This window comes from Pan paniscus, chromosome 4 (genome assembly GCF_029289425.2).
Source record: "Pan paniscus chromosome 4, NHGRI_mPanPan1-v2.0_pri, whole genome shotgun sequence".
In the NCBI taxonomy this organism is placed as follows: domain Eukaryota; kingdom Metazoa; phylum Chordata; class Mammalia; order Primates; family Hominidae; genus Pan; species Pan paniscus.
Window position 1 is genome coordinate 11,999,269 of NC_073253.2, and position 16,875 is coordinate 12,016,143.

The following is a 16,875-nucleotide window of genomic DNA, read 5'->3' on the forward strand; positions in this document are numbered from 1 at the left end:
GTCCTCTTTCTGTTACCTTTACAGCTTGAACTTTCCTCAAATATTATATGATCACTAAGAACTGTGATGATCTTATCTCTTCTGGGATTAAAAACAACTTTTAATGTTTTTGAAATTGCGATGGTTCTTCATGTGACTATGGCCCCTTTTTCCTTTAAGCCATTCGGGATAAATTTTCTGTCATTTGCAATTAAAAGTGTTACTAAATCAATGATATACTCAATATCTTATATCTATGGAAATACCATGTATTTTACATTTTACATTTTACATCCCCTAATTAGTTCATGAATTCTTTGAGCACAGAAATTGGGTCTTATTCATATTTATAACCTCAGTGCCTAGAATAATGCCTAGTAAAGAGCTGGCATCATTAAATGCTTATTGAATAAGTCAAAATGAAAGAACATTTATAATTTATTGTCAGCCCCATTTTAAAATGTCAAGGAATTTTACACGTACAACACTGGCACATAAATGTCCTATAACTCTTCCCAGGTTTACAAACATAAAAATTCAATGTGTTAAATTAAATTATTAAGTATATATCTATAAAAATAGAAATATTCAAATTAATGACTTTGGTTGATACATAATATTAAAGTAGTCAAACCATATATATTTCTACCAATCACACCTATGTCTACATTTATAATGGAAATATGTCTAGATAAAATTAATAATCATAATAAGTTCTAGGGTTCATCTCTACTACAAATTAGATAGTGACACATTTCTTGCATCAACAACCATCCTAGTTCCCCCAGACAACACAAATATATTTCAACAGCTGATTGATGGGTTTACCAAGCTACAAGGACACTTATCCTTATGCCAGAAAAATAAAGTCTGGGATTCTAAAATTACAGACCCATCAAACTAACAGTAGATTGAGCCAAAATTGAAATAGGCACAGTACTTTAAAATTTGACTCTTCCAGAATAAAAGAGGAAGTTCTAATGTATTTCATAAAAATGAAGCTCAGTGTTGAACTGACTATTCTTTTGGCTGAAACTTCAAAGAAGCATGCTTAGCACAGCCCCTAATACAGTGTTCATCACACACAGTGACTGTCCAGAATACACTGTCACTGCCAAATGTCTCAGGTGCTGGAGTTCCTCTCACACAGCTCCTGTAGACTTCGAATCCATCTCATACATTCCATCTGTGCAAGACACTGAATAAAAGCATCTAAGCTTATAAGTGAAATACAACCTGTCTTCCTAAATATTCTCCCTAGTAATATCCTAAACAAATACACAGTTTTCCAGCTTAGATTCCCCATTTAATCATAGATTTACATCATAAAATCTGGCAAAAAAACAAAACAAAACAAAACAAAAAACGTGCTTAAGCCAGTCACAACAATTTTACCACTGTGAATTGCCAACTTTGACTGTCACAATCTATTAAACAGAAAGTCCCCAAATGCCAGCCACACAGTGGTTCGCAACATGTTCTTACTTCACAGTACTTGAAAGTGTCCACTCAAATTATGGCAATTTACCCTTCATATTGATTGCAAATATGTATCTGCCACTTCACAATTTCTCAAGATACCGAAGCTCAATGACACATCTAGTTTTTCCAGAATTGCTATCAATGGGCAGTCAAGGACAAAAAATCTCACTCTGCAAACAGATATCTGCACTCAGCCCATATGTTTAACCTATCACAACAGAGACTGTATCAATCAGTGTTTTAAAATTAACTATAAAACCGAGTTTCAACTACTCTTATACAACTTTAGTCACTACCATTGACTTAGCAGTTTTTTAAATAAATTGCTGACCTTAAAAGAACAAATAGAAAACAAAGACTGAATAGAGCCATAATTTTATAGCTGCCAAGATACATTGACATTTTTTACCCACATACAACAAATTTTGAAATTTTAAGTGATATAACCTGCCTATTACAACACATGACTTTAAAAGTAAGCTGTGCTTAGGAGTTAAATCTAAATTATATATATTTAAGAGGTATTACTGTAATTGTAAACGTTACATAGCAAAGAAACTCTCATTTTTTGTATATAATCATTCAATATTACACTTCAGGGCTTCAAATACACTGGTATGTGATCAATAACTAATTTTAAATGGACAAATAATTAGATATTATGAAAAGGGGTGATTATCAATTCCCAGCCTTACTTTTTTGCCAATTTGTTTTCTGTTTTCTTTTAATTTACAATTTGTACAAATCATTACCCTGTCAAGCAAAATTTATAGCATTTCTTTACCGCCAAATTCCCATTTTCTCCAAATAAGACTCTCAGATATTGTTCCCTTTTTAAATTACCTCCTAATGAAAATATTTTCCCTCTCACCTGCATTTATATCTTATCTGCTTATTATTTGTTACTATCTCTGTTGGGTTGAGTTTGGGAGTATGTGATAATTTTCAATTATGTCCACAGGTTCTTTCATACTCCTCTCTTCAGGAAGTAGAGCTTACTTCACCTCCCCTTCAGAGTGGGCTAGACTTAGTGAGCCTTTACCCAAATAATATGGTAGATGTGATGGTATATGATCCTGAGACAAGTTATGAAAGACACTCAGACTTCCCTATTGATCTCTCTTTGATCATTCACTCTGGGGAAGTCAGCTTCCAGGTAGACAGGATGCTCAAGCAGCCCTATGGAGAAAGAGGTCCACGTAAGGAAAAACTAAAGCCTCCTACCAACAACTGGCAAAGGACTGATACCTACAACCAATGGGCCATATGAGTAAGACATTTAGACAGCAGATCTTCTAGTCCCAGGCCTGCTTCAGATGATATAGACCTACCTCCCATCTTGACTAAAACATTACAGGAAGCTTTGACTCAGAAATACCCAGCTAAGTGGCTCCTAGATTCTTGACTCACAGAATCCATGACATAAATATTAGTTGTGTTAAGGTCCTAAATTCTAGGGCAATGTGTTATGCAGCAACAGATAACTAATATTGAGCGTAGTGACAATCTTCAGGTGTTTTTGAGGGTCATTACCTAATGCTGAGGTTTCAGTGATTTCATTATAGTCTTTTTTTGACACCAGCACATGGAAGGAGTCAGAAAATATGCCAGGCCAGAGATTCTGCTCCATCCCCAAACTGTATTCTGCATAGTCCCTCAGAGTTTATGACTTATCACAGACTCCTCAGGAGTCATCTCCAAGAAGGGCCCAAAGTTAGGAAGAAATCAAGGAAAATAATGTATGAATGACTTAGCATGAGAGTAATCACGATTTCACAGTACATTTTAATTTGTCTGTTTAAAGATTTCTAAAGATGTTCAAAGATTTTACTTAGTATATATACACATTTAAAAAGCATTTCATAATTATTGCTGAAGTTTAGGTTGATATTTTTGGACACGGATATCTTCTCCATGGTTTACATAAAATAAGTATAAAATAATAGTCTTACATATGAATGATAATGAGGATATACAATGTTTTTGTCATCAGATGATCTAATCTTATTCATTTACTATACCTTATCTAAAAAAATAGACCCTTGTATATTTAGGTTTCAAGTATTTCTCTTAATGAGTGCATATCATAATCTATAATTATATAGCTATGATTAGTGCTAAGTTTCCAATGACTAATTTTCTGGCAGGGTTTTTGCAGGATCCTCTGGGCAAGTGCTCACACTGAAGCCAGTATTCTGGCACTTGACTTTCTTCCTATTCTTCAACTAGTACCTTTCTGGTCTTGGTATGAACCAACTGCATAATCTCCCAACTCAAGGTGGAGTGAGTTAATTTTACCTTGATAGATACTAGCGCTGCTGACTGACTTTCCATTTTTCTTCTTCATCTAGGACAGCATTCACCTAAAATCAGTCTTGCTGTTATGACTTGTTTTGGTTAAGGAATTATAATTGAGTACAAGCATTTAAGATCCCGTGTATGATTCCTCATTCTCTGTTTCTTCCTACTTTGAAAAACCCTGTGTGTTGTATTAGGGTGGCAGAGGCATAAGAGATTGAAGAGTAACTATGTGGAAGAGGAGGTTTCATCTACCCACAGAGGATATGTTGCTTGAGTGATTAACTAGACTGCTTGGATTAAGCCAGTGTGATTTTGGTATTGTTTGTTACTTTGGCATGCCCAGCCCATCCTGACTAATACACTGTCCAGAGTGCATGACAGGGGATACCTACAAAAGTTTCTGAGTTAAAAGAACATGATAGTCTAAATTTCTCTTGAAAAACAAATTTTGTTTTGCCCCCAAAGGGTTCAGCTTTAATTACAGTCCTACTGGAAAAATATTTCTCTGGATCTTAGTTTCCTCATTGGTATAGGTAACATTGGTATAGCTCTATATTGTAGGTTTGCGTCAAGATTCAAAAACAGTAATTTTTATTATATTTTAAAAATTACAAAGCTTGTGACTAGACATTAGAACATTAATACAAAATGGATTTTAATTCCTAAATTATCTTTGTTAATATATTTTAAATTATCTTATACACCAAGATGTAATCAATAATAATTGATAAATGAACTATGACTACAAATACTTATACAACATTGTGATATATGGTTTAAGCAATGCACTTTTTAAAACCAAATGTATTTCTTAACTTCTTGGTGTGATAAAATTAAGATTTCATAGACACTCACCTGTCCGGGGTAAAATTTAGTAGACTTTTTTATATCAGGAAATTAAAGAAACACTCCACTAAAGTGTAAACCTGAAATTTCTACTTAGGGAAACCATTAAATAATTTAAAAGAGATTTATCAGTGAATTTTGTTGATGTGCTCACAATTTAATCAATATTAATCATTTTTTCCACCATTCATTCTGAAATTTCTCAAGTGTAAAGCAGAAGAAAAGACAGCTTGTTTCCAACTTTTATTTCAGGTTCAGGGGTACATATGCAGGTTTGTAATATAGGTAAATTGAGTGTCATGGGGGTCTGGTGTACAGATTATTTCATCACCCAGGTAAGAAGCATAGTAGACAATAGGTAGTTGTTTGATCATCTCCCTTCTCCCACCCTACACCCTCAAATAGGTCCCAGTGTCTGTTGTTCCCTTCTTTGTGTCCACATGTACTCAATATTTACCTTCCACTTATAAGTGAGAACATGAGGGTTGGTTTTCTGTTCCTGCTTTAGTTCACTTAGGATAATCGCCTCCAGCTCCATTCATGTTGCTTCAATGAACGTGATCTTGTGCTTTTTAATGGCTGCATAGTATGCCACAGTGTATATCTGCCACACTTTCTTTAACCAGTCTACTGCTAATGGCCATTTAGGTTGATTCCATGTTTTTGCTATTGTGAACAGTGTTGTGATGAATATGGTGTAATGATTTACATTCCTTTGGGAATATACCCAATAATGGGATTGCTGGGTTGAATGACACTTCTGCTTTAACTTCTTTGGGAAATCGCCACACTGCTTACTACAATGGCTGAACTAATTTTCATCCCAACAAGCAGTGTATAACATTCCTTTTTCTCCACAGCCTCACCAGCATCTGTTACTATTTGACTTCTTAATAACAGCCATTCAGACTGGTGTGAGATAGTGTCTCTCTGTGGTTATGATTTGCATTGTTCTAATGATTCATGATGTTAAGTACTTTTTCATAAATTGTTGGCTGTGCACAGTCTTCTTTTGAAAAGTGTCTGTTCATGTCTTTGGGCCACATTTTAATGGGGTTGTTTTTTGCTTGCTACTTTAAGTTCCTTACAGATTCTCTACATTAGACCTTTGTCGGATGCATAAGTTACAAATATCTTCTCCCATTCTGTACACTGTCTGTTTACTCTATTTTCTTTTGCTGTGCAGAAACTCTTTAGTTTAATTAGGTGGTCCCCTTTATCAATTTTTGTTTTTGTTGCAATTGCTTTTGGTGTCTCCATCATGAAATCTTTACCAGAGCCTATGACTGGAATACAATTTCCTAGGTTATCATCAGGGTTTTTATAGTCTTAGGTTTTCCATTTGTCTTGAGTTGATTTATGTAAGGATGGGATCCAGTTTCAATCTTCTGTATATGGCTGGCCAATTTATCCTAGCAGCATTTATTGAATAGGAAGTCTTTTTCTTATTGCTCATTGTCAGTTATGTCAATTAGATGGTTGCAGGTGTCTGGCTTTATTTCTGGGCTCTCTATTCTGTTCCACTGGTCTATGTGTCTGTTCTTTTTTTTTTTTTCTTTTTCCACTAACATGCTGTTTTCATTAGTGTAGGCTTATAGTATAGTTTAAAGTCAGGTAGTGCGATGCCTCCAGCTTTGTTCTTTTTGCTTAGGATTTCTTGGGCTATTGGGGCTTTTTTTGGTTCTATATGCTTTATACAATAGGTATTTCTATTTCTGTACAGAATGTCATTGGTAGTTTGGAATAGCATTCAATCTATAAGTTGCTTTGGGCAGTATGGCCATTTTAACAGTATTCTTCCTATCTATGAGCATGAAATGTTCTTCCATTTTATCAGTCATCTCAGATGTCTTTCAGCAGTATTTTGTAATTCTCATTGTAGAGATCTTTCACCTCCCTGGTTAGCTGCATTCCTAGGTATTTTGCACTATCTGTGGCTATTGTGAATGGGATTGGTTTCTTCATTTGACCCTCAGCTTGGACACTGTTGATGTATACAAATGCTACTGATTTTTGTGCACTAATTTTACATTCTGAAACTTTGCTAAAGTTGTTTATAAGATCTACGAGCTCTGGGGCAGAGACTATGGGGTTTTCTAGGTATAGAATCATATTGTCTGCAAGCAGAGAAAGCCTGACTTCCTCTCTTCCTATTTGGATGCCTTTTATTTCTCCTTCCTGATTGCTCTGGCTAGGACTTCCAGAACTGTGTTGAATGGAAGTGGTGACAGTGGTCATCCTTGTCTTGTTTCAGTTCTCAAGGGGAATGCTTCCAGCTTTTACCTGTTCACTATGATATGGCTGTGGGTATGTTATAGATGGCTCTTATTATTTTGAGGTATGTTCCTACAGTGCTTAGTTTGCTGAAGGTTCATAACATGAAGGAATATTTAATTTTATTAAAAGCCTTTCTGTATTTATTGAGATAATTAGGTTTCATGTTTTTAGTTCTATTTATGTGATGAATCACATTTATTGATTTGCAAATGTTGAAACAAACCTGCATCCAGGAATAAAGCCTACCTCATCATGGTGGAATACCTTGTTCGTGTGCTGCTGGATTTGGTTCGTTTGAAATTTGTTGATGACTTTTTACATCAATGTTCATCAAGGATATTGGCCCGAAGTTTTCTTTTTTTGTTGTGTCTCTACCAGGTTTTGCTATCAGGATGATGCTGTCCTCATAGAATAAGTTAGGGAGGAGTCTGTCCTCCTCAATTTTTGGGAATAGTTTCAGTAGGATTGGTACCAGCTCTTCTTATACACCTGATAGAACTCAGATGTGAATCCATCTGGTACTCAGCTTTTTCTGGTTCGCAGTGTTTTTATTACTGATTCAATTTTGGAACTCATTATCAGTCTGTTCAGGATTGCAATTTCTTCCTTTTCTCACCTTGGGAGACTGTATGTTTCCAGGAATTTATCAATTTCTTCTAGGCTTTCTAGTGCATAGAGGTGTGCATAGAGGTGTTTGTAGCAGTCTCGGAGGGATTTTTGTATTTCTTGGGGGTCAGTGGTAATGCCCTCTTTGTTATTTCCAATTGTGTTTATTGGGTTCCTCTCTCTTTTATTATTAATCTTGCTAGTGGTATATCAATCTTATTTATTCTTTCAAATAACTACCTCCAAGATTTGTTGATCCTTTGTATAACATTTTTTTCTCAGTTTCATTCATTTCAGGTCTGATTTTGGTTATGTCTTATCTTCTGCTACCTTTGGGGTTGATTTGCTCTTGATTTTCTAGTTTCTCTAGGTGTGATGTTAGGTTGTAAATTTGAGATCTAACTTTTTTTTATGTGGGTGTATAGTGTTATAAACGTTCCTCTTAACAATGTTTTAGGTAGGTCCCAGAAATTCTGATATGTTTTATCTTTGTTCTCATCACTTTCAAGGAATTTCCTTATTATTCTGTTGTGGTTTTTTGGGGGAGGGGGCGGGGAGGTGGAAAGTTCTGTAGATGTTTGTTAGATCTATTCGGTCAAGTGTGGAGTTGAGGTCCCAAATAACTTCATTATTTTCTTCTCTGATGATCTAATATTGTCAGTGGGGTGTTGACATCTTCCTCTATTATTGTGTGGTTATCTACATCTCTTTGTAAGTCTCTAAGAACTTGTTTTATGAATCTGGGTGCTCCTGTCTTGGGTGCATATACATACAGGATAGCTATGTTTTCATGTTGAGTTGATCCTTTTACCAATATGTAATGCCCTTTTTGTCTGTTTTGATTGTTGTTGGTTTAAAGTCTGTTTTGTCTGAAATTAGAATAGCAGCCCCTGCTTTTTTCTGTTTATTTAGTGGATTTTTTTTTCCTCCCTTTACTGTGAGCCTGTGGGTTTCATTCCATGTGGGGTAGGTGTCTTAAAGACAGTAAATCTTGCTTCTTTATACAATTTGCCACTTTGTGCCCTTTAATTGGGGCATTTAGGCCATTTACATTCAATGTTACTATTGATATGTACAGATTTGATCATATTATCTTGTTATTAGCTGGTTATTATGTAGACTTGATTGTGTGGTTGCTGTATAGTGTCACTGATTTATGTAGTTGTGTGTCTTTTTGTGGTGGCTAGTTGAACATTCTTTCCTTTCCATAATTAGCACTCCCTTCAGGACCTCTTGTAAAACAGGTCTGGTGGTAACAAATTCCCTCAGCATCTGCTTGGCTGAAAAGGATCTCATTTCTTCCTCATCTACGAAGTTTAGTTTGACTGGATATGAAATTCTCCGTTGCAATTTATTTTCTTTCATAATGCTTAATATAGGCCCCCAATCTCTTCTGGCTTGTAGAGTTTCTGCTGAAAAGTCCACCATTAGCCAGATGAGGTTCCCTTTGTGGATGAACTGTAACTTCTCTCTAGATGCTTTTAATATTTTTTTCTTTCACTTCAATCCTAGAGAATCTGATGACTATGTGTCTTGTCGATGGTCATCTTGTAATACCTTGCAGGCATTTTCTGCATTTCCTGAATTTGAATGTTGGCCTCTCTAGCAAGGCTAGGAAAGTTTTCATGGAAGATATCCTCAAATATGTTTTCCAAGTTGCTTGCTTACTCTCCCACTCTTTCAGGGACACCGATGAGTCATATATTTGGTCTCTTTACATAATCCCATATTTCTAGGAGTTTTTGTTCATTCTTTTTTTTTTTTGTCTGATCATTTTATTTTGGAGAACTGGTCTTTGAGCTCTGAGATTCTTTCCTCAGCTTGGTTTATTCTGCTGTTAATACTTGCAATTATATTATGAAATTCTTGAAGTGAGTTTTTCAGCTCTACCAGATCAGTTTGGTTCTTTCTTAAAATGGCTATTTCATCTTTCAGCTTCTGTATCATTTTATTTTATTCCTTATAGTTCTTGGATTGAGTTTCAACTTTCTCCTGAATCTTCATGATCTTTTTTCCTACCCCATGTTCCTGTTCTGAATTTTATGTCTGTCACTTCAATCATTTTAGCCTGGTAAAGAACCATTGCTGAAGAACTAGTGTGGTCATGTGGAGGTAGAAGCCACTCTGGCTTTCTGAGTTATCAGAGTTCTTGTTGTGGTCTTTCTCATCTGAGTAAGCTAGTGTTCCTTCAAAAAGACTGCTTTTTAATGCTAACATTATGCAAAAACTTTGTGCCTAGATTTAACATAAAATTCGGAAAAGAAAACCAAAATAATTTTAAACAGTTATAAAGCCTAGGCTGCAAGCACTACAAAATTATTAACAAGTGGCTGATCCAAGAATATAGAAAATTTTTTTAAATATTATAACTTCTATCTGATCTGAGTAAAAAAAAATACAGTACTCAAAAACTGAACACTGGATAAACAGTTGTTTAGTTGTTATGTGAAAAGTCAATAATCACCTCTAAGTATTTTAAAAACACATTTAAACTGATAAAGGAAATGTAACTCCAATATAAAATTCATGGTACCATTATAAAATGTTGCTTAACACATTGAAAAATTACACAGTATCTGGCTTTCAAATATTCAAACAACTTAAAACAATAAAAACAACATATTGACAAATTTCTCAGCAGTCATATTTTATGGGTATTCTGCTAGTTTTCCCCTATCCATTTACATATATATGTAAAGGTACACACATATACATAAATACATCCACATACACACAAATCGATATACACACACATACACACACACGCACACACTTAACAGAAATGTGATGATGCTATATATATTGTTCTGTAACTTTTTTTTCCAATCAGTATGTTTTGGAGACCATTTAAGACCATTACTTATGAATTTATCATGTTGTTTAAATCTGTCGACAGCTATCCCATTGTATTGATGTAACATTTTTAGTTCTTTCCTCTACAAATGTTGTTTTCATTGCATTGCTTTTAGTTGTTATGTGAAAAGTCAATAATCACTTCTAAGTATTTTAAGAATACATTTAAACTGGTAAGTTAAAGGAAATATGACTCCAATATAAAAATTCATAGTACCATTATAAAAAGTTGCTTAACACCCTGAAAAATTACACAATATCTGGTTTTCAAATATTCAAACAACTTAAAACAATAAAAACAACATATAGACAAATTTCTGAGCAGTCATATTTTATGGGTATTCTGCTAGTTTTCCCCTATCAATTTATTTATATATGTAAAGGTACACACATATACATACATACATGCATATACACACAAATCGATATACACACATATATACACAAACATACACATAACAAAAATGTGATGATGCTATATATATTGTTCTGTAACTTTTTTTCCAATCAGTATGTCTTCGAGACCATTTCAGACCATTATGAATTTATCATGTTGTTTAAATCTGTACGCAGCTATCCCACTGTATTGAGGTATCATTTTTAGTTCTCTCCTCTACAAATGCTTTTTTCATTTCTTTTTTTATTTTGCTCATAAATATGTGTTGAAATCAGGATCACTTTATAAGGGTGTATGTGTGTATGTGTGAGTATTATTTTAGAATAAATTCCTAGAAATGAATTTGCTGTGTCTAAGAATACAAACATCTTAAGCTGTGACAGATGCAGCCATCTTGTTCCCAACGCATTTCCAATGGAGACTTCGCCAACAACATAAAGGAATGCCAAATTACATGCCCTTTGGCAAACAGAGATATGAGTCGTCATTTAAATTTTTAATAATCTGACAGTTAAAATGTAATGTATAATTGTTTTCTTTTGTGTAAAATGACATTTTAAACTGTAGAGTCCGTTAGACAAAATGCTGATTCCATTAACAGAAAAACTGAGTCATCTTTCTATGACTTGTCAAGGTAGTGTTGTTGTATTTCTCTTATAGCACTTTACCCACTTTACTGCAATTACAGATAAAAATCTTCTGACCCTTACATCCAATGTAAAAAGTCATTACTTTTAACTTCATTTCACAAATGGAGAAAGAGGAGACTCAGGAAAAATAAACAGGATGTACAGTCTCAGAAGTGTAGTCAGGGGCAGTCAAAGATTTTAAACTAAATTTCTGACATCTTGTCATGTATTATTTTGATTAGACCCCAGAATAGTCAATGCTTGGATGTAATAGTTCTTTTGCATATACATCCTATTACAAAATAATACACATTAGTTTCAAGGAAGTTGTTTTTATAATTTTAGATAAATCCTTCAGCTTTGTCACTTAGACGGTAATTACTTCTGAAATCCTGAAGATGCCATCTTTCTAATTCCCTATGATACAAATATCTATTTAAAATTTTTATTTTTAATTGATACATAATTGTATACATTCATGAGGGAGTATGATATGATGTTTTGATATATATTTATGGTGTGGAATAATTAAATCAGGATAGCTAACACATTTATAACCATAAATTTTTGTTTGATTAAAAAAATTTCACTTCTACTGTTTTACCAATATTAAAATATGCAATGCAGTTATTTTAGTCACTATTCTGTATAATTGATCAGGAAAGCTCATTCGTCCTGTCTAATGGAAACTTTGCACCTCTTGACCAACATTTCCCCTTTCCCCGTCCACTCAGGCCTTAGCATCTGGTAACCATCATATAGTACCTTTTTAATGTGTTGTGAAGTCAGTTATCTTCCAAGAGACCATGCTTATTCAAAACTCCAAAGACAAATTTCAGAAAAGCTGTAATTTCTCTGTGTTTACAATTACTTTATGTAACCATATCATACAGTAAATCTTAGATATGAGTAAACAGGTTTAAATTATCATATTCCCAGTCTAAAAATAATAATATTTAACATTTCAAAATTCATTTGTAGTATTCTCTACTGTATTTTTAAAAGTAATTTCCCTGACCAATTAAATTATTCTATGTTTAGGAGAACTCTCCTCATGGCAGTAGACTTCACACATTTTATTTTCTTTGTTCTTTCTTTTCAGTACATTTAGAATGTTTCACATCGTCAGCAGTTACCACTCTCTAATACATAAATTATTCCTGAATATTTAGTTGTTAGAAAATCAGTCAATTAAAAGTGCTCAAAAATATTAAACAAATTTAAAATAAAACAAGAATAACCTGTGGAAAAATAAACTTTGACTTTATGTAAAAAAAATTTCTGTAAATTAGGTAGGAAGCACTTGCTTCTTTACATAGAAATATTTTAGCATGATTGGTCTTTTTGGAGGGAGAGGTCCAAGCATGAACCTGATTATAATCTACCTTTTTATGTCACTGTTTTTTTTAACAAACTTTCCTCTCCAAAAGATAATTGGGAGATGAAATTTTAATCAATTAGGGATATTATATTTTACAAAGAGCAAAAATGGTTTTATGTTTAACTGTCTGTTATGAAAACCTTAATAACCTGCAGGAGCTATTAAAAGCATACTAGCAAATGCTTAAAATCAGAATTTGCTTTTTATAAACATGTCCAAGGATCTTAAGGAAAATGATACATAAATATAAATCAATATGATGTTTCTTTTTAAAATCTCAATTATGCAAACATGGTAGTTATACAGATTTTTGTTAGACAAAGCACAAATATTCAACTACAAAAGTTTTTTTCTATATTTATTATACAATCAGGTTTCTTATCAATTAATTTCCCTATGTCTTAAATCAAAAAGCAATAAAAATGCATATCAGTGTCATACTGATCTCAGCATGTATGCTAAAGATTATCTATACATGGATTGTTATACATATGAGGTAATAACATTCTAAGTTAAAGAGAAATTTTTACAGTGTAATAATAACACTAATTGTGTACGTACTATGGACCAGGCATTATTCTAAGCTCCTCCAGTACTGACTCAACTAATACAGCAATGCTATGCAGTACTTCTATTATTATCCTCTTTTCTAGATGATGGAACTGAGATACAGGAGGTTAACCTCCCCAAGGTGGCAAAGGGAAGGGCTACTGTTTGAACTCACATGGCCTATGGTTCAGTCACTACACTGTGCTGTTAATCTACTGGATGCCTCTAAATACTGATACCAATTTGGTAAATTATTCATTAATTAAAAAATCATTCATGGACCACATACTTTGCCAGGTCCAGTACTTGGCATTGAGTACTGGATGCAAAAAAAAAAAAATCCTATTTATCCCTCCTTCCTACTTTGGAGAAGCCATAGGTAAAATAATTAATATAGCAATTGGATCTAAAGCATACATTTTGGTTATGAAGAAGGAAGGTTTCTAAGTAGGAAAGTCTTCAGAGGGCTTGCTTTGGTGTTCCAGTGCCTACCACAATGGCCACGTATTCTAGAAGCTCTTGGGAATGACTCCATTCCACAATCCTTGTTACCCAGCCCCTCATTGCACCTGTGGTCATCTATCTACTCCACAGGAGCCTGGGACCCTTCTGCCTCCTCTGGTTAAGGGGCCTATTACCAGGAGCTAGTTGTGTTGCTTCTAAACCCATTCATTTCAATTTTATCTAATAATTATATTATGTGATTAAACATATGTAAGACAATGAGACATAACTGCATCAAGAATAGTTTTTGTTATTTTATGAATACTTGTTGAAATTCCTTTAAGATAAGCCACTGAAAAATGCCGTGGTATTACAGATAAGGTAATTGTAAAAGGCAAAGGAAAAATTATAAACATCTAGAAGGATTCTTCTTTAAAATACTTCAAAAGTTTCTTAGATTCCTCCTAGAGGAAGGAAGGAAGAGTAGGGAGTGGAGCAGTAAGAATGCTCATTCCATGTTATTACGAGCAGACTCATATTTAAATAACTGACCTAGGTCCTATACAGTTAGTGAACACATGTACAATTAAGTTAAAAATAAAACGAATACAGCATTTATGTAGTTTTTTTTAATGATTCTCTATTTTAAATGACTCCTCTTAACTCAATCTCTTGATTGAGTTTTTACCAACCATTGTCTCAACACTTATTGGTTGAATGAATGAAAGAATGAACAGTAAGTGAATTGATCATGTTTAACCTATTCTGCCTGTTATGTGATTGTTTAGTTGGTCTTTTCATTGTATGAGTATTTGTTTTGCCTGGAATCATTTACTTGCTGGATCAATTAGTCATTTATTAACTTAATTAAGAAACGAGTGGCTACTGGTACTTGATGATGTCAATAATTCCACCAAAGACGATACCGAGTGTTGAAGGGCTCTTTTGTTTCGCCTGGAATCTGCCTCTGCTCCCTTGTAACTGTGTCTGCACACGGCACCCGCATGAGGCAATGCACTCGGATAGACCAATTTCATGAAACTGTAATTACTCTGAGAACGATGCTAAATTTAAATTGTACAAGTGACTGAATTTCAATTTAGAATAACAAATCTACACATCATCTTATTGGAAAATCATTATCTAATTTCTGTGTACCACACATATAATTTGCACAATTGAGAAAAAAAGTCTCTCAATTTGCTATCTTAAAAAGTGAAACAGCTTTGTGAACTTTGAACAGAGGATTAAAGTTCCATTGATATTCTGAACAAAGTGAACTAAATAGGAAAAATAATGTTAATCAGAAATTAATTTGTAGATTTTATATTCAAGATGGTACAATATCTAGTAACAATCTAATCGCTTTTTCACCAAGGAAAAAGTAAATAATAAAGTATTGGATTTTAATTTATTGTATTTAAATTTGTATCATAATATGTCAATAAACTCAAGTTATTAGAGTTGCTACCTACTGATTTAGAAAACAATTCTAGTGCAGAAGATGAACCTTGTGTGAATACAGGAAACTCTGTTTTGGCTGTAAAAGACTCCATCAGGTTTTCAAGTAGCATAGGATCTAACACTATTTCTGATATACTGTGCACTATTTTATACAAAAAATGTGTAGCTTATATTGGTAACCAAGAAAACTTCCTATTTAAAAATCTAAGTTGATCACCATAGTTAATGCAATGGGCAAATTTGGAAAACTAGATTCTACCATAATTAGAAAAAAATGTGGAAATTGAAAAATGAAAGGACCAGGTCACATATATATAGATTAAGTGACATTAGTCAAATGAGTAAGAGAAAAAATTGTGTTATCCACAGGCATAGGCGACTTCTATTGTATTTAGTTTCTATTATCTAGAAAATTAAATGCACCTTTAAATACAAAAATATGCTTACTGATATAACTGGATGAAATCTCAATTTCACTTTGTCAATTCTAGAGTCCCCTACAAAAATGGCATCCATTCTATACATTTCCTCTTTGCACACAGCAAAAACTACAGATGCACATGAGTAACCCTTGTGCAGCACAAGGGAGAGTAAAGACTCTTTGCCCAGACATCTTATAAATGGGAGGGTAATGAGGCATAAAGAAATTAAGTAACATTTTCAAGGTCATACCCTGAGTCTTTAATAGAGCAGAGAATAGAAACATAAGTTTTGGTTATTAGATCTATACTGTAATGTCTAGAGCGTGCTTCCAATCTTGCAAATCTTGCACAACAAACCAAAATGAAGTACCTGGCACAAAATAGACCTCATATGTGCATATGAAACACTTGCTTATCCAGGAAACTAAATGATCCAAAAAAGAATTATTTTGAAAAGTAAATTAAAGACAAAATAAAGCTCCATTACAATTTCCAAATGAAAGCTTGCTTTAAGATGGATGATAGAGATCAAGCAAATTTCTCCTTTGCTTGCTTCTATGAATGACATATTTTGTAATGACCTTCTGAGTTTAACCCAGGCCTTCACGAATAATAAGTTTATCGTCCTGGAGTTGCCTGGAGCAGCTCTGTACAGCAAGTACATCTTCCACATGGACTGGTCAAACCCCAGTACTGCCTTCTGTCTAGTTATTTTCTCCTGTTCATATATGGATTTGGATCTGAAACAACACATTTGAGTTCATGAAAGAATGATAATTCACCAACTGAATTTTGCCTGGGCAACTGTTCTTAATCTAAAATACAGAACTCCTTTCCACTTGCTGTTAGTAAATATTACGGTTTGGCTCTGTGTCCCCATGCAAATCTCATGTTGAATTGTAATCTCCAGTGTTGGGGTGGATCTGAGTAGGAGGTGAATGGGTCATAGGGGCAGATTTCCCCCTTGCTGTTCTCATGACAGTGAGTTCTCATGAGACCTGGTTGTTTAAAAATGTGTAGCACTTCCTCCTTCACTCTCTCTCTCCTGCTGGCCATGTGAAGATGGTACATGCTTCCCCTTCACCTTCCATCATGACTGTATGTTTCCTGAGGCCTCTCCAGCCATGATTCCTGTATACCTTGCAGAACCATGAGCTAATTAATCCTCTTTTCTTTATAAATTACCCAGTCTCAGGTAGTTCTTTATAGCAGTGTGAGAAAGAACTAATACAGTAAAGGCTTACA

At 34.0% G+C, this 16,875-nt stretch overlaps 1 protein-coding gene across 3 annotated transcripts in view; it reads right to left on the bottom strand.

The window, feature by feature from the left end:
* CTNND2 (catenin delta 2) overlaps window positions 1-16,875 on the bottom strand; it is a 938,532-nt gene that overhangs the window by 781,018 nt on the left and 140,639 nt on the right. The window lies entirely within an intron of this gene.